This window comes from Trachypithecus francoisi, unplaced genomic scaffold (genome assembly GCF_009764315.1).
Source record: "Trachypithecus francoisi isolate TF-2019V2 unplaced genomic scaffold, Tfra_2.0 Lachesis_group21, whole genome shotgun sequence".
NCBI lineage: Eukaryota > Metazoa > Chordata > Mammalia > Primates > Cercopithecidae > Trachypithecus > Trachypithecus francoisi.
Genome location: NW_022681467.1, coordinates 13035424 through 13059001, shown reverse-complemented (window position 1 = coordinate 13059001; position 23578 = coordinate 13035424). Strand labels below are relative to the sequence as shown.

At 38.3% G+C, this 23578-nt stretch overlaps 1 protein-coding gene and 1 non-coding gene across 4 annotated transcripts in view; one reads left to right on the top strand and one right to left on the bottom strand.

The window, feature by feature from the left end:
* Nucleotides 1-23578, bottom strand: part of TASP1 (taspase 1) — a 275867-nt gene that overhangs the window by 126244 nt on the left and 126045 nt on the right. The gene's annotated exons all lie outside the window — the stretch shown is intronic.
* TRNAA-CGC lies at nt 6064-6135 on the top strand. The gene has a single exon. It is a non-coding gene; the product is annotated as a tRNA-Ala (tRNA).

Here is a 23578-nt window from a genome sequence, read left to right as displayed (position 1 = left end):
AGTGAGAGTGCAGTGAGTAAGCTCTTGGGTACCCCAGTTGTGCAGGATGCTGTCCCGGAAGCCCACTTCTTTCTTGCCCCACCCAGAATACTGAAGTGATTGGCATAATCAAGTAGTTGAGGAGGTTAGGAGAAGGAAGGGTAGGGAGGCCATGATGCTACTAACCACTCCATGACTCCTTCAGAAAGCCTGCACACAAGCCATGTGGGATGCCTTGCCTGTGTAACACCCCTAAACAGCCCCATGGACACCCCAAATTCTCTACTCACAACACCTTCCCCAAGGCCAACTCCCCAAGCATGACCCCATGGATGGCAAATAGAAATGTCTTGTGCAGAGAGCCAGCTCAACTCTGCAGGATTGAGAAAAGGCATAAAATATTAAGAATACCTCCCCAAAACAAAAGGGAGTAAGAGATGTGGAATAGGCGTAAAAAACGGTTTAAGAGAGTCTCAGAACCCCTAGCTGAGCTGACTGGTGAAGGTGTTTCTCTCTTGAAACTAGTTAGTAAAGACTGGAGGATGTAATTGCTTCTTCAACTGCAAAGCCAGTAATGCAACATGTCAAAGAACAAAAAGTTGAGGAAACATGACACTATCAAAGAAACATAATAATATTCCATTAATTGATCAAAAAAATGGAGATCGACAAATTGTCTGAAAAAGAATTCAAAATAATTGTTTTAAGGAAGCTCAGCAAGCTATAAAAAAAAAATAAAAATCAGAAAAACATACAAGAACAAAATAAGAAATATAATAAAAAGATAAAAATCATGCAAAATAATCACAGATTCTGAAAAACACAATCGATGAAGTGAAAAAAATTAATAGAGAACATTAACAGCAGACTTGATAAAGAATCAATCTGATAAAGACTTGAAAGAATCTGTGAACTCAAAGACAGGTCATTTAAAAATATTCCATCAGAGGAGAAAAAAGAATGAAAAGAAATAAAGCCTACAGGATTTATGGAGTACCATCTAGCATTATGGAAGTCTGAACAGGAGAAGAGAAAGAGTTAAAAACTACTCAAATCTGGGGAGAGATATAGGCATCCAAATACATGAAGCTCAAATGTCTCTCTAAACAGCTTCCACCGAAAACATACTTCATCAAGATACATTAAAATCAAACCATCAAAAAAAAACCATCAAACCACATACACTCTCTTGTATGTGAAGAGAGGCTCATCACATACAAGAAAATTCCCAAAGGTATCAACGGATTTCTCAGTAGAAACCTTGCAGGCCAGGAGAGAGTAGGATAATGTATTTGAAGTGACAGAATTAAAAACAAAAACAAACAAACAAAATCCTGCCAACCAAAAATATTTTACCTGGCAAAGCTGTCCTTCAGAAAAGGAGAAATAAAGGCTTTCCCAGAAAAACAAACTTGAAGGAGTTCACCACCATTAAACTTGTTTTACAAGAAATGCTAAAGGGAGTTCTACTAGCTGAAATGAAAGGATGCTATTTAGTAACATGAAAACATATCAAGGTATAAAACTCATTGGTGAAGGAAAGGACATAGTCAAGTTTAGAATACTTTAATACTGAACTGATGGTATATAAAAGACATAACTCTAGTATAATGGTTAAAAGACAAAAATATTTAAAAATAACTACAGCTACAATAATTTGTTAACAGATACACAATATAAAAAGACATAAATTGTGGTATCAAAAACATAAAATGGATGGGGGGATAAAACTATAGAGTTTTTATATCTAATCAAAGTTAGTTGTTAGCTTAAAATAGATTTTCATAACTATAAGATTTTTATGTATGTTTCATAGTAACTACAAAGCAAAAGAGCACATTACAGAAAATCATAAAAACACAAAGAAAGAAAAGAAGAACAAAGGATCTACAAAACACCCAGAAAATAACAAAACGGCAATAGTACATCCCTACTATCAATAATTACATTGAATATAAATATGTTAAAATCTACAATAAAAAGGCAAACAGTGGCATACAGACCCATCTATATGCACTATATACACTCACTAAAGCTTTAAGGACGCACATAGATTAAAAATGAAGGTATGAAAAAAGATCTAAATGAAAACCAAAAGACAGCAAGGTAGCTATATTTACAGTAAAACAAAATAGACTTCAAGTCAAAAAGTGTAACAAGAGATGAAGCAGGTCATTACAGAATGATAAAGTGATTAATTCACCAAAAGGATATAACAATTGTAAATACATATGTACCCATTGTCAGAATACCTAAACAAATATTAACAGATCTGAAGAGGACAGATAACAATAAAATAATAGAGAACTTCAATATCTCACTTTCAACGATGGATAGATTACGCAAACAGAAAACTAATAAGGAAATATTAAATTTGAACTATATGTTAGATCTAATGGACCTAACACATACAGAATATTCCATCCAACAGCAGCCAAATATACATACATCTCAAGTGCATACAGGATACTTTCCAGGATGTGCTAGGCCACAAAAACACTCTTAACAAATTTAAGAACACTGAAATCATACCAAATCTTTTCCAACCACAATAGAATGAAACTAGAAATAACAGGAGGAAAACTAGAAAATTTGCAAATATATGGAAATTAACACACTCTGAAAGAAACAATGGGTCAAGGAAGAAATTAAAAGGGAAGTTTTAAAATATCTGAGACAAACAAAAATGGAAACACAACATAACAAAATGTATGGGTGCAGAAAAAGCAGTTCTAAAAGGGAAATTAACAGCAATAAACATCTACATGAAGAAAGAAAGACCTCGAACAAACAACCTAATTTTATACTTCAATACACCAGAAAAAGAAAAACAAACTAAAGCCAAAGTTAGTAGAAGGAAGGAAATAACAAAGATCAGAGCAGAAATAAATAAAATCAAGACTAGATAACCAATAAAAAAGATCAACAAAACTAAGAGCTGTTTTTAGAAAAGAGAAACAAAATTGACAAATGTTTAGCTAGACTAAGAATAAAAGAAAAAAGACTAAAATAAAATCATAAATGAAAAAAGACACATTACCACAGAAATCCAAAAGATTACAAGACACTACCATGAACAATTATATGCCAACAAATTATATAACCTAGTAGAAATGCGTAAATTCCTAGAAACATACAATCTACCAACATTGAATCATGAAGAAAAAGAAAATCTCAACAGACCAATAAGAAGCAAGGAAATTGAATCAGTAATCCAGAATCTCTCATCCAAGAAAAGCCCAGAACCTGGCAGCTTTGTTACTGAGTTCTATCAAATGTTTAAAGAACTAATAACAATCCTTCTCAGCTCTTTCAAAAAATCAAGTAAGAGGGAATATTTCCAAACTCATTTTACAAGAGCAGCATTGCCTTCACACCAAAGCTAGGCAAAGGCATTGTAAGAAAAGAAAATTACTGTCCAAACCCCATTGTCTCAGCCCAAAATCTCCTTAAGCTGATAAGCAACTTCAGCAAAGTCTCAGGATACAAAATTAATGTGCAAAAATCACAAGCATTCTTATACACCAGTAACAGACAAACAGAGAGCCAAATCAGGAATGAACTTCCATTCACAATTGCTTCAAAGAGAATCAAATACCTAGGATCCAGCTTACAAGGGATGTAAAGGACCTCTTCAAGGAGAACTACAAACCACTGCTCAGTGAAATCAAAGAGGACACAAACAAATGGAAGAACATACCATGCTCATGGATAGGAAGAATCAATATTGTGAAAATGGCCATACTGCCCAAGGTTATTTATAGATTCAATGCCATCCCCATCAAGCTACCAATGACTTTCTTCACAGAATTGGAAAAAACGGCTTTAAAGTTCATATGGAACCAAAAAAGAGCCCGCATTGCCAAGACAATCCTAAGTCAAAAGGACAAAGCTGGAGGCGTCACGCTACCTGACTTCAAACTATACTACAAGGCTACAGTAACCAAAACAGCATGGTACTGGTACCACAACAGAGATATAGACCAATGGAACAGAACAGAGTCCTCAGAAATAATACCACACATCTACAGCCATCTGATCTTTGACAAACCTGAGAGAAACAAGAAATGGGGAAAGGATTCCCTATTTAATCAATGGTGCTGGAAAATTGGCTAGCCATAAGTAGAAAGCTGAAACTGGATCCTTTCCTTACCCCTTATACGAAAATTAATTCAAGATGGATTACAGACTTAAATGTTAGACCTAATACCATAAAAACCCTAGAAGAAAATCTAGGTAGTACCATTCAGGACATAGGCATGGGCAAGGACTTCATGTCTAAAACACCAAAAGCAACGGCAGCAAAAGCCAAAATGACAAATGGGATCTAATTAAACTAAAGAGCTTTTGCACAGCTAAAGAAACTACCATCAGAGTGAACAGACAACCTACAGAATGGGAGAAAATTTTTGCAACCTACTCATCTGACAAAGGGCTAATATCCAGAATCTACAAAGAACTCAAACAAATATACAAGAAAAAAACAAACAACCCCATCAAAAGTGGGGAAAGGATATGAACAGACACTTCTCAAAAGAAGACATCCATACAGCCAACAGACACATGAAAAAATGCTCATCATCACTCGCCATCAGAGAAATGCAAATCAAAACCACAATGAGATACCATCTCACACCAGTTAGAATGGCAATCATCAAGAAGTCAGGAAACAACAGGTGTTGGAGAGGATGTGGAGAAATAGGAACACTTTTACACTGTTGGTGGGATTGTTAACTAGTTCAACCATTATGGAAAACAGTATGGCGATTCCTCAAGGATCTAGAACTAGATGTACCATATGACCCAGCCATCCCACTACTGGGTATATACCCAAAGGATTATAAATTACTCTACTACAAAGACACATGCAGACGTATGTTTATTGCGGCACTATTCACAATAGCAAACACTTGGAATCAACCCAAATGTCCATCTGTGACAGACTGGATTAAGAAAATGTGGCACATATACACCATGGAATACTATGTAGCCATAAAAAGGATGAGTTTGCGTCCTTTGTAGGGACATGGATGCAGCTGGAACCATCATTCTTAGCAAACTATCACAAGAAGAGAAAACCAAACACCGCATGTTCTCACTCATAGGTGGGAACTGAACAATGAGATCACTTGGACTCGGGAAGGGGAACATCACACACTGGGGCCTATCAGGGGGAGGGGGGGAGGAGGGAGGGATTGCTTTGGGGAGTTATACATGATATAAACGTCATGCACATGTACCCTAGAACTTAAAGTATAATAAAAAAAAAAGAAAAAAAAGAAAATTACTGTCCAATATCCCTGATGACACAGATGCAAAAATTCTCAATAAAATACTAGCAAACTGAATTCAATGGCACATTAAAATGTTCATTCACCATGACCAAGTGAGATTTGTCTCTGGAATGTAAGGATGGCTCCCATATGCAAATTTATAGATGGGACACACCACATTAATAGAATGAAGGACAAAAACCATATGATCATCTCAATAGAGACAGTAAAGCACTTGAGAAAATTCAACATACTTTCATGATTAAAAAAGAAACTCTCAACAAATTAGGTACAGAATGCACCTCAACACAATAAAGGCCTCAACTTCAATGGTCAAAAGTTGAAAGCTTTTCCTCTAACATCAGGAACAAGATAAGGATGCCCACTCTCATTGCTTCTTTTCAACACAGTACCGCAAGTCTTAACCAGAGAAATTAGGCAAAAAAAAAAAAGAGAATTTTGGTACATTCTGTTTCCATTTTTGTTTGTCTAAACAAAAAGGCATCCAAATCAGAAAGGGAGAAGTAAAACTGTTACCATTGGCAGATGTCAAAATCTTATATATAGAAAACTGTAAATACTTCATCGAAAAACTCTTAAAATAAACAAATTCAGTACAGTTGCAGGACACAAAATCAACATACAAAAATCAGTGGCATTTCTATATGTTAACAATAAAACATCCAAAAAGATATTAAGAAAAAAATCCCATTTATAATAGCATCAAAAAGAATAAAATATTTAGATATAAATTTAACGAAGGAGATAAAAGACCTGTACACTCCAAACTATAAAATAGTGGGCTGAGTCAGGGGGTGTAGCTCAGTGGTAGAGCGCATGCTTCGCGTGTACAAGGTCCCTGGTTCAATCCCTGGCACCTCCAGTTTGGCCGGGTGCGGTGGCTCAAGCCTGTAATCCCAGCACTTTGGGAGGCCGAGACGGGCGGATCACGAGGTCAGGAGATCGAGACCATCCTGGCTAATACGGTGAAACCCCGCCTCTACTAAAAAAAATACAAAAAACTAGCCGGGCGACGAGGCGGGCGCCTGTAGTCCCAGCTACTCGGGAGGCTGAGACAGGAGAATGGCGTGAACCCGGGAGGCGGAGCTTGCAGTGAGCTGAGAGCCGGCCACTGCACTCCAGCCTGGGCGACAGAGCAAGACTCCGTCTCAAAAAAAATAAATAAATAAAAAAATAAAAAAATAAAAAAAATAAAAAAAATAAAATAGTGGGCTGAGTCAGGGGGTGTAGCTCAGTGGTAGAGCGCATGCTTCGCGTGTACAAGGTCCTGGTTCAATCCCTGGCACCTCCAGTTTGGCCGGTGCGGTGGCTCAAGCCTGTAATCCCAGCACTTTGGGAGGCCGAGACGGGCGGATCACGAGGTCAGGAGATCGAGACCATCCTGGCTAATACGGTGAAACCCCGCCTCTACTAAAAAAAATACAAAAACTAGCCGGGCGACGAGGCGGGCGCCTGTAGTCCCAGCTACTCGGGAGGCTGAGACAGGAGAATGGCGTGAACCCGGGAGGCGGAGCTTGCAGTGAGCTGAGAGCGGCCACTGCACTCCAGCCTGGGCGACAGAGCAAGACTCCGTCTCAAAAAAAATAAATAAATAAAAAATAAAAAAATAAAAAAAATAAAAAAAATAAAATAGTGGGCTGGAACCAGTGGCTCATTCCTATAATCCCAGCATTTTGGGAGGCCAAAGCATTAGGATCGCTTGAGTCCAGGAGCTTGAGACCAGCCTGGCAACATAGCAAGATCTCATCTCTACAAAAAATAAAATAATATCCGGGCATGGTGCCACATGTCTGTAGTCCCACCTACTCAGAAGGCTGAGGAGGGAAGATCACTTGAGCCCAGGAGGTGATTCCAATGAGCCATGATTCTGCAACTGTACTCCAGCCTGGGTGACACAATGAGACCCTGTCTCAAAAGAAAAAAAAAAAAACAACAAATAAAAGGTATAAAATCATAAAGAAACTGAAGAAAAAAATAAATGCAGATACCTGTGTTCTGTGTTCATTGATTGAAAGAATATTGTCAAAACGTCCATACTACCCAAGTGATCCACAGATTGAATGTAATCCTTATCAAAATTTCAATGATGTTTTTCATAGAAATAGAAAGAACAATCCTAAAATTCATACAGAACCACAAAACATCCTAATTAGCTAATGCAATCTTGTGCAAGAAAAACAAGGGTGGAACCATCATGTGACCTAACTTCAAATTATATTACAAAGCTATAGTAACCAAAATAGTGTTGTGGCACTGGCATAAAAACAGAAACACAGATCAATGGAACAGAATAGGAAGCCTAGAAATAAACCCATACATATGCAGTCAACTAATCTTTGACAAAGGCAATAAAACACACCATGGAGAAGGGATGTTCTCTTCAAAAATCGGGTTGAAAAAACTGAATACGTGCAAAAAATAAAACTGGATCCTTATACCGTACACAAAAACCAACTCAAAATAGATTAAAGATTTAAACATAATACTTAGACTCCTGGAAGAGTAAAACTAAAGGAGTAAAACTCCTAGAAGAAAACATAGGGTATAAGCTCCATGACAAAGGTCTCGGAAATGATTTTTTTTTTTTGGACATGACAACAAAAGCACAGGCAACAAAAGCAAAAATAAGCAAGTAGGACTATATCAAACTGAAAGGTTTCTGCACAGCAAAGGAGACAATCAACAAAATGAAAAGCAATCCATTGAATGGGAAAAAAATATTTGCAAACAAAATATGAGTTGAGCATACCTAACCCAAAAATCTAAAAGCTGAAATGCTCCAAAATTTGAAACTTTCTGAGTGCCAACATGATACTCAAAGGAAATGCTCACTGGGCATTTCAGATTTCCAATTTTCAGATTAGGGATGCTCAACTGGTATGTATTCTGCAATTATTCCAAAATCTGAAAAACTCCAAAATTCAAAAAACTTCTGGTCCCCAACATTTCAGATAAAGGATACTCAATCTGTAGCCAATAAGGGATTAATATCCAAAATATATAAGGACCTTATATAATACACTTGCAAAAAAAGCAAATAACTTTATTTTTTATAATGGGCAAAGCACATGAATAGGACATTCTCCCAAAGAAGATACACAAATAGAGAATAAGTAGTTATATGAAAAAGTTGTTCAACATTCACTATCAGGGAACTGCAAATCAAAATCACAATGAGGTATTCCCTCACACCTCTTAGGATGGCTACTATCAAAACATCAAAAAATGATAAGTGTTGACAAGGATGTGGAGAAAAGGGAACCCTTGTACACTGTTGGTGGAATTATAAATTACTACAGCCATTCTGGAAAATAGCATGCAGTTTCCTCAAAAAGTTAAAAACAGAACTACCATATAATCGAGCAATCCCACTTCTGGTTGTATACGCAAAGGAAATGAAATCAGTACCTCAAACAGACAATTGCACTCCCATGTTCACTGCAGCATTATTCACAATAGTCAAGACATGGAAACTACCTAAGTGTCTATCAGTGAATGAATGAATGAAGAAAGTGTGTGTGTGTGTGTGTGTGTGTAATTTAGCCTTTAAAACCAAGAAAATCCTGTCATTTGTTACAACATGGATGAACTTAGAGGATATCATGCTAAGCGAAATAAGTCAAACAAAAAAAGACAACTACTGCATGACCTCACTTATATATAAAAATCTAAAGTCAAGCTTATAGAAACAGAGAATAGAAGAGTGGTTACCAGGGTGATAAAATGAGGAGATAATGTCCCAGGGTATGAACTTACAGTTGTATGATGAATAAATTCTGGAGGACTAATATATAGCATTGTGACTACAGTTAATAATAATGTATTGTAGAATTGAACTTTGCTAAGAGAGTAGATCTTTATTCTCACCACACCAAAAAAGGTAACAATGTGAGTTGATGGATTATGTTAATTAGCTTCATTGTGGCAATCATCTCATGTTTTTCCATTTGTTTGTGTCATCTCTGATTTCTTTGAGCAGTGTTTTGTAATGCTTTTTGCTTTTGTTTTGTTTTGTTTTTGAGACAGAGTCTCACTCTGCCACCAGGCTGGAGTGTAATGGCGTGATCTCGGCTCACTGCAACTTCTCCCTTCCTGGGTTTGAGCAATTCTCCTGCCTCAGTCTCCTTAGTAGCTGAGACTACAGGCGCGCGCCATCACGCCTGGCTAATTTTTGTACTTTTTAGTAGAGACAGGGTTTCACCATATTGGACAGGCTGGTCTCGAACTCCTGACCTCATGATCCACCTGCCTTGGCCTCCCAAAGTGCTGGGATTACAGGTGTGAGCCACCTGTAATTCTTGTGGTAGAGATCTTTCACCTTCCTGGTCAAAAAACTACCTACTGGGTTCTATGCTTATTACCTGGGTGATGAAATAATCTGCACACCAAACCCCTGCAATTTACCTATATAACAAACCTGTACATGTACTCCTGAACCTAAAATGAAAGTTAATAAATAAAGATTATACTGGTTACTTATGCAAAGCACCTTCCTTCTTTTCTAGACTAAAAAAAAAAAACAGTAGAATGGGGCTAAATGAGCACATATTTGAATGTTATTATGCTAATGAAACAGCATTATATTATGTCATATTAGGACAATTACAACACTTATTGAATAGAAACAGTTTATTAATTCCCACACTAATTTTGCAAATGATACTTGAGAGGAAAACAAATTCAAACACAACTAGGAATCTTGCCCCCAGAACCAAGAAGCAAAGCAGAACATAAACAACATGAAAAAGGCCAGATTCCATTTCTTCTACTCAGTTTAAGTGAAATGAAGATATAAACCAACTTTGTGGTGGCATTTTTTTATCTACTGTATTCGATTTTTCTTTTTTTTTTTTTTTTTTTTTTTTTTTGAGACGGAGTCTCGCTCTGTCGCCCAGGCTGGAGTACAGTGGCCAGATCTCAGCTCACTGCAAGCTCCGCCTCCCAGGTTTACGCCATTCTTCTGCCTCAGCCTCCCGAGTGTATTCGATTTTTCAAAACAAAAACATCCATTTTCTATGGCCAGCTCTCTGTTAGCCAAAAATAAAGGATGCATGGCTTTGGTAAGAACAGATTTAAATGACAATTACATGTTTTTTTTTTTTTTAACTCTCTAAATACCTAATCTATAACTTTTCTAGTAAGAATAAAAATAGCTAATTAAACTTAAATTTAGCCTTTCTTCCTTCTCAAATTATTCCACCTTCATTGAGTGAAGACATATTATATTCCTTGGGCATTCAGGCACTGTTTGACATCTCTGAACTACAAATCTACTTGAAAATGAGAATCATTATGTAAAAAGTACTCAGCACAGTACCTGAGCATGGCACATGCTCAACAGATGCTAACTACTGTTATCATCCTTATTATTATCTTTTTTAGTTTTTGGTTCACCCTTATTACTGATCACAAAATGATGGCAAGTGTCAAGTTTAGTAGGATACCAGTGGCTACCACCTACACATCTACTCCCTTCTCCTTTCCAGAATGAAATTTGATCTCCTTCTGCTTTCCACCCACCCACAGTCAGGTACATAACCCATAGGCATGCCGTGTACCCATCACTGGTTCATGGGTAATCCCATGTTCCTCTGTCAGTGATTGATCCAGAAATAAGCATACGACATTAGCCAATCAACAAAACATCGATTGAGAAGTCAGCTGGGGAGCTTCTCAAGAAAGTGGTCCTCATTCCTAAGAGGAAAAAAAAAACTAAAAAAAGATTATTTTTTAAAATTCCTCTGGAGATCTTTTTGTGATGAGTTTTCTGGTAATGCAGCAGCCATTGGGCTATCAGCCCAAGAAAGAAGCCAACAATGATGGCAATGGAGCAAGCAAGACACGTGGAGAACCAGGTCCTTGATGTCATCAATGGAGCCCCTGAACCAATTAACCCTGGAGTCTTCCTACCTCTGAACTTTCTCTTACATAAAATCATGTATTTTCTTATTACTGAACCCAATTTGTGTAGTAATTTCTGTTAACTGCAACCCAAAGCACCCTAATCACTACAGTAAGAGAAAACGGTAATAGATTTTATCAAAACCACACCCATCCAAACTTAAATTACTCTTCACTTCACAGAACAAAGCCTCTACCATGAATACCTTAAGTTCCTAAACAAACAAGAACACTAGTTCCAGTTTACCAATGTGGAAAAAGTCAGTCATTTTGCCAAGCAGAATCTGTTTGACAGTGCTTCAAAAAAGGTAAAGGTTCCTGAATTCAATTCAACTGATGTTTATTGAGTACCTACTACATCTTTAAGCCAATAGTCTCGTCCTCAAGGACCTCCTAGGCTTTGGGGAGAAGAACAACCACGAGTAGTGTAAGTTCCACATCATGGCACCACTGATCTTGGAGGGAGTAAATCTTTGAAGCTGGGCATGGGAAGAAAGAAAAGAGGGAGGGAGGTAGGGAGACAGAAGGGAGAGCAAGAAGTGGGGAGAGAGGGAGGGAGAATGGCTGCAGAAAAGAGACAATATTTGAGCTCACCTCAGGCTTCACCACATGGATAAGGAGGGAAGGGATTATAAACAAGAGCAAAAGAGAAACATGCACTCCTCCTCAAGAAATTGTGCTAAGTTGTTATATTGCAATTATAGCAGAAAGAAAAAATAAAGTGAATGATAGTAGCTAGGACTTTCTATTAAATAAGAGTTGCCTGGAGTTGTAGATTAATAAGACAAACCTGTGTAATTCCTGTAGCGAGTTGCTGAAAACTTGATGGCACAGGCAGGGTTGAACTTGCAAAGGTGGTTCTGAGGAAAGTCCAGGACTACATTGCTTATGCTTATTCCAGATACAAATGTTATAATTCTGATATGAAAAGCTATAAAGAAAGACCTGCTACTAAGATGAAGAATAAAATCAAAACAAGTAAGATGAGTCTGACAAAGGAGGATATGTAAAACAAAGACAAAAAATCTTTAACTTGAGAATATTACATTTCCATTTCCCACAAAATTTACTTTTGCATGAGAAGGAAAGCATAACAGGTAGAACACAGGCAAATCTAAATTTTAAGGACAAGAAAGAATTCAGGTGAAACAAATGTGCAGCAAATCTTCAAATCCTTATTATCCTCTCAGGTGAATTTTACGAGCTATCTTAGCTATACTGCAGTAAATATTCTTTTATATTTCTGAAAACACATCACTATATCATCTTAGCAGATTTCAATTGGGAGCCTATTAATTATTCTATCGTCAATATTAGTAAACAGTGATAATTATGATAGGTTACAACATATATAATTTACAAGGAAATTTTGAAGAACCAGTAAAATCTTCTAGGGCTGGGATAGAGAGAGAGAAATGGAGAAACCAGAACTCCTCGGCATTATTAAACACAGCCATAAGAGAGTCCCAACTAATAGGAAATTCAATGGTGCAAAGTGAGAACATCCATGAGAATTGGCATAGCATGTGTTTCTCCTCCATAAGGAAAAGTGTCCCAATCCTGGGATGGATGGGCACAATCCTTCCAATCTGCTCCCTCCATTAGGATTCAAGCTGAAGTCTGATTGCAAAGCCCATAAATCCCTCACCTCAATGTGCCCCTAAGTGTACTTGCTCTTCAATTCAATGTAGGTACAGGCAGACCTAAAATACCATTGTAGAATTTTAGTTGAGTCTCTATTTCTTCAATATCCAACTCAGATTTTTTTAAACGACTATCCATGCTTTCTACTAGTCAGTATTTATTTCAATTCTTTTTTATCAAAGCTAAAAGAAAAATATACAAATAAGTGTACTTTTCATGATATGAACAAAATATTCTGAAAATGAAAATGTAAGGTACCTTTAATCATGGCATTTTATACTGTGGGCTGGATCATGCTGCAATTCACTAATGAGAACCATGACATATATTCAATAACAAGTTAATAAAAATGCAAACTCTTTCTGCATTCTGTATTTACATGTTCCCACTTTCTCTCCATGATTCATCAATAAATCTTTTTTCCCAAATTAACCAGCCATCGTGAACAGAGCTAGTTAAAATAAATACATTTGATTCAGCACTATGCCTTTCTAACCCCTCTATCAGCACCTTTTCAAGTTAGCAGTTTGTTGTATTCACTTCTGTTTGCAGCAAGAACCTTGGCTAACATACAGGAATTGGTATATTCCATAAGAATCTGAAAACATAAGCATCACTTCTTCCAACACAATAAGCCTGTCTTGGTAGTCCCCATCCATGCTAGCCCAAATGGTCAGTTGTTAAACTATTCATTAATGCTCACAGGGATACCCAAGCGTCAAGAATATGCACCAGATCATCTTAGCTTTAGATGCACCAAAACACAATGAGGAAAGCAACTGGTAATTTGTATGTGATGGGTGTTGCACAGCACCACTTTGCCCATCAAAGTGTTGTCTTGCTGCTTAAAGTACTGTCTGTGGACCAGCAGCACTGTCATTACCCGAGAGCCTGGGAAAATGCACAATCCCAGGACTCATTCCAGACCCACTGGATCACAGCCCTGCCTTTTAACAAGATCCCCAAGGTGATTCATGCACTTAAAAAAAACAAAAACAAAACAAACAAAAAAAAACCCTCGAGAATACACCATTCAGATTACTATCCCAAAGAAAGCTGAGAAACAGGAGCCCAAACTGAAGTTTGTGTTTAAAGATCAATACACCTTATACTTACAATGTCCAGGGAAATCTTAAGAAGAACTAAATATCTACATTTCAAGCATCTGAAAGCAAAAGCCCGGAATTCCCTGGGCTTTCATGACAGCTTGCCAGTATCAGACATACTAAGTACCTTCAGGAAGTGATGAGTTATACCATGTACAACTTTCATAGCAACAAATTATCAATTTACAAAACTCAAAGTCAACACATCGTACCTCACAGTCATTTAAGCTGGCATGACTTTAAAGTACACACAAACATGAAGCAGCCCATTGGAACTATTTGATTTATGTTAAACAGCACTATGGAATTTAAACATTCGTATGCTCAACCAAACCCTATTCCTAGCCAGTCAGTCGGCTCACTGATCAGCTTACAGATATCCTTCCAACATATACTGCTCAGCTAAATTTAATATATTTTTAAATAAATCTTATTTCAAGTAAATTTCCTGAGCTGAAAAGAACTACAACAAAATAACACCAAAAACAGCCCTGTGCCATAAAAGGCACTAGTTGTATTTAGTGAATTCTGCCTCTCACAAGAACCTTCTACAGAGGGAACCAAGGCGGTAAACCCATGAAGGCCTTGAGTCCAGCAAGGGCCACGAAGCAGCATGTCACAAAGAAATTGTTTTTCTCCTCCTTTTGATGGGTTATGCTTTCAAGTCAGGAAATTAGAAACAGGTGTGCCAGAGGGCACACACATCCTCGCTCCACACTGAAAAACACGCGTTTTCAATTTTCAAACATGAAAGAGACTCCTGTTGAATGAAAGAAGAAATGAAAATCCAGCCCTGTTTCTGTGAACCATATGAAGGGAGCTTAGAAAGTCTCTGACAGGTTGCTCAACTTACCCCCTTTCCAACTGACAGCAGGTAGTACTCCACAATAGGAAGGAAAAGGCATTCTTTCAAGTGAGAACAATCAAAGGGAGAACTACATCAAGGATAGCAGGATTGGCATTTTAACCCATCACTTGATCTTATGTCTCTGTTTTTACCATTTCTTCACCTTGTGTTTTAAAATTAGAAGTCTGTTCTTTCACAAAACAACAAAGCAATGCAAAGTAAGTATCTAGCAAAAAATCTGAGAAATTAAAACATCAAAAGTACATCTTGGGGATCACTTTATCCATTATGTCCCAGGTCTACAATCTCTTCCAGAGAAAGACTTACCGTCCCTCCAGGATGTCCTCAGCTCTTCCAGAGGTTAGGGGCTGAAGGCATTTCAGTGAGTGTAGGAGAGTGATGGGTAGTGCTAAGATTAAAAACAACCGGTTTTGGTGAGATTTGGGGAGAGAAAGGTAGCAAGAAAAGGAGATGTACTGATGGCTACAACAACAGTCAAGCCATCAGGTACACGGAGGCACCTGCAAGTGATCCTTTGGGAAGCACCACAGTGCACGTTCCCTAGGCGAATGGATGCAGCAGAGCCTCATTCGGTGCTAATAAGCCTTTTGCTATAGCCAATATGTCAACATATTTCTACATTGGCAAGAAAGTTTCCTATATTACCAAGGTCCCAGCTTCCATGTCCTGTGAGGACAAGGACTATGTTTTTAATTCTCTTTTATCATAACCAGGCTAGATCATAGAATAAGAGCCTTTAAAACAGCTGCTGCTTTATTGCATAAGGCCAATTACAAGTCATCTTGCTGAGGAGCAAAATACCTGAACTCATGATGCGTGGAAAGACATCCTTCATATCCTTTAAAATTATGTTTGGAAGAATAATAATACATAAAAATGTTCATTACAAAATATTAAATGAACAAAGCACAATACAAGCTAAGCAGTATTCCCACTTTTGTTTAATAGCAAAAGTCCACCGAAAATATTAATAGTGACTACCACAGGATGGCAAAAATTATCGGTCTCATTTTCCAAATTCTATCAATGAGCATGCATTATTTCACAAACAGGAAAAAAAATCTACTCATTTAAAATCTCTAAGATACACGTAACATGTCGCACTGAATGAAAGGAAAAAATCCACTCATTTAAAATCTCTAAGATATATCAATTGCCGTCACATTGAACTGGTTTCTTAGAAAATCGTCTGGCATAATTCAGAATTCTACATAATTTTGCACCATCAGTGACTTTACTTATATAAAGAGCAAGAAGCAATATATTAAAAGTTAATCAGATATGAAGTGACCTAATTAGAGTATGCAACAAACTCAGAATAGAATTCCCATTCCAGATAATTACTTCAGTTCTTAGAAATGTGCTCCTAGTTTATATACTCTGTTATCTGGAAATGAATATTATTTTTCCCACCCCCAACAACCAAACAGTCCAAAGAGTCAAGTGCTTTTAAGATAATGTTTACAAACGTTAGGGTTTTATCTAGGCTCACATCTAGAAGTCATAAGTCACAAGAAGATTTCCCATGGCATTATTCCCACCCCCACATACCATGTCTCAAAGTATTTCAGCTCCAGTGGCAGCTCCTAGTTCTCAGCATTTTAAGAATCTTGTTGAGTGTGATAAAATTATGAAGGTATATTCTTTCACAAGGACAAGAAACTTCTGAGAAGCCAGTGTCAGCCTGCCCAACAAGGCAGATTAAGGAATCAAAGTGGACTAAAGATTCTGGATGTCACCACCAGGACCAAGAGCAATGTATTTAACTCCTTGACTAGTTTTGCTTCTCAGAGTCTGGATCATTGCTCACCGTGCCAGAACATTCTCAGAGAAGAAAGAGCTATCTTCATGTATCTTCTAAAAGTATGATTATCTCCCTACTCAAGAGTCCCCCTTTCATACCAAAGAAAATGTCTAACCACCACCACCTAAGTCCCCAAATTAAACCCCATACACCTCACACTCAATCATCTTCTTCAGGCATCCTCTGCTCTTATCCAGAATATACCACTCTTAGCCCCTCATCTGCCTTCCTCTCAGCCTTCACTCATCTGGGTTTCACTGGCTCACCCCACCGCAATGTATTTGTTTGTCATTCATATTCATTCACACTCATTCAGCAGTTCTAGGTAATAAGCAACATTCACACATCAATGAACAAAGCTGATGAAAATCCTAACCCCTAAGGAGTTTAGAGCAGGGTAGAAAATAAAAAGAAAATAGCAAAGAACTAAAAATAGAACTACCATTTGACCCAGCAATCCCATTATGGGGTATATACTCAAAGGAAAATAAATTGTTCTACCAAAAAGACCAGGCACTCACATGTTCATCATAGTATTATTCCCTATAGCAAAGACCTGAAATCAACTTAGATACCTATCAATGGTGAATTAAAAACATAAAATGTGGTACATATATACCATAGAATGCTACGCAGCCACAGAAAAGAACAAAAAAAATATCCTCTGCAGCAACATGGATGTAGCTGGAGGCCATTATCCCAAGCAAATTAATGCAGAAACAGAAAACCAAACACCACATGTTCTCATTTATATATGGCAGCTAAACATTGGGTACACATGGACATAAAGATAGGAACAATAGACAATGAGGACTACTAGAGTAGGGAGACAAGAAGAGGCACAAGGGTTGAAAAACTATCTACTGGGTACCAGACTCACTACCCGGGTGATGGGATGAATCATACCACAACTTAGTATCATGCAATATACTCATGTAACAAACCTGCATATGTACCCATGAATCTACAGTAAAAGTTGAAATTAAAAGAAAGAAAAATAAAGGAACAACTCAAATTAGAAAATAAAACCAATTTTTTTAAAAGAAAATTGTTTAAAGATATAAAATATTAGATAATCATACTTGCTATGGGAAAAAAACAAAATATGAAAGGGAGACGGGAAATGTTGGCTGAAGGAAGAACTCCATGTTCATATAGGATGGCTGGGGAAGAGCTCATCGAGGTGACTTATTTGAATAAAGGCCTGATGAGATGAGGGGGGGGCTTAAGACACTGAGGGTGAAGAGCTGAAGGAGAAGCAGCAGCTTGACAAAGGCCCTAAGGCGGGAGTGTGCATGGCATGTGTGAAGTACCGCAAGGCAGCCAACATAGCTGGAATTGTGTGAGCAAGGGAAGAAAAGCAAGAGCTTCTGAGGGGAAGCTGAGAAGTATCTCCAACAAGGCCTTATAGACCCTTCATAAGGACTTTGGCTTTCCCATTTATTAAGAAGGGAAGTGGCTGAACAGTTCAAAATAGAGGTATGACATCATCTGAGTTCGGTTTGAACACCAGCTCCAGGGTTGAGAACCAAATAAAGGGGGAAAGGGGCAAAAAGCAAGAAACCAGCTAGGAGGCTAGCAATGATCCAGATAAGAGATAATGGCACCACAGAACTGTTGGTGGCCATTAACGTGCTGAGAAGTGGTCAGATTTTAAATATATTCAGGGAGGAGAGCAGACAAAGTTTGTTGCTGAATTGGATGTGACTGAGATAGAAAAGAGGGTCAAGGATGAACCCAAAATTTTGACTTGAGCCACTGGAATTGACTCTGTTGTGGGGAAAATATTTCAAGAGAACAGGTTTAGGGTTAGGCAAGAGCTCATATTCGGACATGCTAAATAGATGTCTGTTATACATACAAGTGGAGATTTTACCAAGCACTTGAATTATAACTCATTTCTGGAGAGAGGCCCAGGCTGGAGATAAAACTGTGGGCATCATCAGCACATAGGTGGTACTTAGCCATCAGACTGGATGAGACACAAAGGGAGCAGGCACACAAAGAAAGGGAGAAGAGGTTCAAGGACCAGGCACTGAGGCACTCCAACACTGAGAGGTCAAAGAGGTGGGGACTATTAACAAAGGAGACTGAGAAGGAGCAGCCAGTGAGGTGGCCGGACAAACAGGAGAGTGTGGTCCCTGGAAGTCTATTAAGGACAGTATTTACAGGAGGAGCAAGTTACTTGAGCAACCGTGTCAAATGCTACTTATAATCACATGACTTTAGAGGTAACTGTTAATCTTGACAAGAACAGACTGATGGAGTGGTAGAGGAGAGGTCCGACTGAAGTAGAATAAAAGTGAGTGAGAGGAGAGAACTAAAGAAAATAATAAACCTTGAGTATAGAAAATTCCTTGAGGTTTCACCTTGAAGGGTTGCTAAGAAACGGGGAGAGGGCTAGAAGGAAGACTGGAACCCTAGGTGACCTGCACTGAGTCCTCAGTAGAATAGGCCTTGTATTCACCAAGAGTGCCTGTGACACACACAGTACAAGAATAACTGCTGCTAAATAGAAGCTGAAGCATGGATTCCTGCCTGCCTTCCACATATCCTTAAACAGCAATGGCCACATGGCATCTGTAAATATCTCAGCAGTGGTCTCCCATCAGCTTCTGCTGTCACATAACTCCCCTCTCACAGAGAAGGCTGTCTTGTGCCCTCCTGACACAGGTCCCCGGGCACGAGTTTTCTAACACAGTCCCATAGACAATCTCCCACAGAGGGGCAGAGGAAGACCTCTGGCTGTTCATTAAGTTGAGAAATCAAAAAGGAATGGCATATTCTCCTAGCCCTTGAGGAAGAAACTAATCACTAGCTCAGAAATATTGAGGCATAAGGCTGTTCTCAATTTTTGTATTTTTTTAATCCCATCTACTTTTAAGCTACTCCTGGCAAGTCCTGACCACAGCCCTCTCGGTCCTCAGGTTTCTAGAAATGCCCAGAGCCAAGACCTTGGAAAGCAAAGAACTGAGAAAATCAGAAATCCTTTGGCCTCACGGCAGAAACAAGGTAGCAGGTCTTTCTTCATGCCAGAACACTTTAAGGAGGGGGAATGACACCTACATCTTCTGATCTTAGTCAATTGCCATCAGTGCCCCTGTACTCACTGTTTCCAGCACTTTTTGAGGCCAAGGTGGGAGGATCACTTGAGCCCAGGAGTTCAAGACCAGCCCGGGCAACATAGCAAGACCCTGTCTCTACAAAAAAATTAAAAATTAGCCAGGTGTGATGGTGTGCACCTGTAGTCCTACCTACTTGGAAGGCTGAGGCAGGAGGATCACTTGAGCCCAGAAGTCCAAGGTTGCAACGAGCCATGATCACACCACTGCATTCACTCCAGCCTAGGCGACAGAGGGTTTTTTTTTTGTTTGTTTGTTTTAACTGACACAGGATAGGCAAAGGAGGTTTTTGTTTTTTTTAAAAAAACAGAAAAAGAAAAAAAAAAAGGAAAGAAAAAAGAACTGTATGGACAAGTAACAGAAAAGCAATGTTAAGGTAAACCAAAGCATGAACTTAATCTCTTGCATTTTTCCCCTCCTTCTGTTCTTCTAATCTTCAATCTGCTCTTCCTTTCCACAGCCAGAGATAGATCCCAGATATATCTTACATTATGCATTTGCTGTGTTACTGAAAAATTATGTGTGAATCCAAATTTGGTAAATTGAATCATATTTTAAAATCCTATTTAAAGAAAGTCCATGGTGAATAATCTGTTTTAAAAAGTAAGCATTCTTCTCAGAGGAAGGACCCACACATACATTTCTTAATTTTTATTTGTGCCCACCCTATATAAGGCTGTGTGTCAGGCACTCAGGAGACACAAATATACCCACAGCCCTCCTTTCCTTAAGAGTTTATCTTACTGCCTCAAGAGAGTCTGAAACAAATTATTTATTTTCAAGAAAAAGCTGAGAATAAGAAAAGCTTTTACTATAATTTATCAATTCTAAAATATACTTTTTTCACATTTTTAAACTTCTGGATTCAGGAGGTGTGTTATAACTGATGCATCCTCCCATGTTATCCTCCAGGCTGCAGTGGTGACAGAGCTGCCACTGACTCTAGATGCAAGCAGTTTGCAAGTGTTGACCCGTCAGTTATGTGCCATGTTGGAACTACATGTGTTGAGTTAAACTGTTGTTCAAAATGTGTTCAGAAGGATTACAGTATGATATAGAATTCAAATTAAAAATAATTGTACACATAGAAAGGTATGGAAATGGCAATGAGGCATGACTTTGTTATCAGTGAAGCAAATACTTCTCACTGGTAGAACATTCCTAATTCTATATTTTCCTGTAAAGCAACCACTATGCATTAAGTGATGACAAGGCAGTGTGTTATACTTTAATTGACAGTCTTTCGTTTCCTTAGTGGTATAAAAATTACAGTGTATCTGATAAAGGATGATGACTCAGATTCAATGGAATACAGTAAGTATTGAGCCCCTACTCTGGGAAAAGAAATGCACTAAAAGCCGTGTGTATGTCAACTTACTTATCCCTTACAGTAACGGTAGATATTATTCTGGTTTTACAAATAACCCCTTGCCCAGGCTCCACAGCTAGTGGGTCTGGAAGAGTCTGGACAGGAATCCTTGTGTCTGCTCTACTCTATCCCTAGCTAGGCAAATTCCTATGATGCCAGAACATTAGTCAGAGCTTGAAAGGTCAGCTCCTGCTACTCCACCCCCTCTCCTCCAGTCCTTACTCATTTCTCCCCACCCAGTGATGAGAACAAGATGCTAGAGTTTATCCCTCAGGCTAATGACCAAATCACCCATCTGGCCTTGGGAGAGCCCTATCCTAACCATAACTAACTATCTTTTCTCTGCTTTTCAATTAGCACCTTCTAATATATATAAACCTAAAATGGATTTTCTGCAGCAGCCTAAGGCACAAGTCTTCTCTATTTTGTCCAAACAGTTGCAAAATCCAGTGCTCCACCTTTCTTCTGACTTGATCACCCAACTCTGCCATGTGTTTCCATTGTCAACTTCTTAGCAACAGCCCCATGAGAAACAAGAGTGAAGCAATCACACAAACTCCAATGGACAGGAGGGACTGGAGATTTAGTCTATCATCCCCAGGTTCTGTGGGCTGATGAAGGTTAGTCTTTTAGCTTGGGAAGCGTATAACATGACAAGCTGGGTATCTAAGTTAAAAAGCTACACTGGATGTCATGAACTGGAAAGCTAAAGGTATCTTTAGTCATATAAAACTATCTTCAACTGACACAGGATAGGCAAAGGAGGAAATATTCAAAAGGAATGGAGAAAAACCTCAATTTTACAATTTTAACTTTATCTACCCATTCTTTGCATTCTACTTAATAGAATCAAATCCATGAGAGAGAACAATCCCGAGAGAGAACAGTATGTTCTTATTCCAACTTGCACATCACCTATTTTTAAAATAAGAGTAGGGGAGTGGTGGACTTGGAAATCTCTTTTCCAAATTGACACAAGCAGGCAGGCTCTCAGGATTTCAGTTTAGAATAGAATCCAATTCTCCTAACATCTAGATATGAAAGTAATGTCTAAACAATAACCTATCTCACTGAACAACATATTGACCAAAATAAAACTCTTATAATACATGATTCCAACTGTGATTTCTTTGGGAAAATCCAAATGAAACGATGAATTTGTCTTTGGTTTGTTCAAATACTACAATTTTCCATAGACACAGGGCCATACTAAATTATGTTCACAGCCTAATTTGTAAACATTATGCATCAAGGTTTTCATGTGCCATGAATATTAAATTAAATTTAAAAATTAACTCATTATTATATTATGCTCATTTCTTAAAAAATGACTAAAAACAATTTTTTGACCATTAAAGTAGTATGGATTCGATTCAACCTTAATTCATCTTTAGACTTCTCCTGAGAGGCCAACGGCTCACAACCATGTTTTTCCACTGATGCAAGAAATGGAGCTAGGTCAGGAGGCTGCTAAGACAAGCAGGCATAGGAACACGAGTCTGAAAGAACAGAGTCAGGAAAGAAGAAACAGAAAGAAACCACAAATATGAGAATGGTGCCAAGATTTCAAGTCTGAGCAAAGGATAGGAGAATAAGAGCAATAAAAGAGATAGAGGACACAGGAGAAAGGTGGCACAGGGTGGGATGAAGAATGAAATGTTCTGTTGAACCTGAGTCTGATATGTATACATAGCACCTATAGGAACATGTCCACCAGGAAGTCAGAAAGGACTCACTGCACCTCAAAAGTCCAAAGTAGATACAGACATGGAAGCCAATCCCGAGAGAGAACAGCTGAAATCATGAGAACGCAGAAATAACAAGAAATCAGCAGAAGAAAGCACAGAATTCACCAAAGACCCAACCCTGGGGCTGTTGGTAATGGGAGGACAGAGGAGTAAGAATCTGTGAAGAAGGCCAAGATGGAACAGGTCAGAGAGGCAGACAAACCAAGAGGGTTCCAGGATCTGTGCTACATGTAAAAAGAAAAGTCACCTGCATCAGAGATCGCAGAAAGAGTAGGCAGAAAACAGGATAAGAGGGCCACTGGACTAGGTGCTTTGTTACTGTGGTGGGGCAGAGACCAATGTGATAAGAAATTGGAGAGAGAAAGGTAGGAAAAGAAGCCATATTTGTCTACTCTCCCAATAAAGCCTGAGACTGTTAGAGAGAAAGGGATAGGACTGTAACTTGAAGGATAACATGAAACAGGAATGAATCAATATTATTTTGTCAACCAGAGGTCCAGAGGTATCACCACATAATGAGAAAAGGCTTTATGTACATCTGGCACAGGTATGATTAAAGTATGGAAATAGACAACAACCATTCTGCCTATTAAAACTCTCCATGTCCACCATTCCCCATCTCCTGCACACACACACACACACACACACACACACACACTTTGTACTAAATAATGCCTTTACAATACAGATATAAAAAGAGGACCTGTATTACAATGAAAGCGTCATTCAAGGACTGAATGTCA